The following is a 208-nucleotide window of genomic DNA, read 5'->3' as shown; positions in this document are numbered from 1 at the left end:
AAGCTCATTTTCTGCACTTCAGGGCATTGAAGACACGTCCAACAGTATTAAGCTGGTAGGAATGAATAGAAACATGTACTTCTATATTTTGCCCAGCTGACATAATATGATAAGCTGAAAACAACACTGGGGATCATTCCATGACCCATTGCAGCAGAGCCTGCAGATCTGCAACAAGAACCCAGCTACGTTGGTACAGGGTAGCAGA

This window comes from Bison bison, unplaced genomic scaffold (assembly GCF_000754665.1).
Source record: "Bison bison bison isolate TAMUID 2011002044 unplaced genomic scaffold, Bison_UMD1.0 scf7180017861055, whole genome shotgun sequence".
Taxonomy (NCBI): Eukaryota; Metazoa; Chordata; class Mammalia; order Artiodactyla; family Bovidae; genus Bison; species Bison bison.
Note: the sequence above shows the minus strand (reverse complement) of the source record.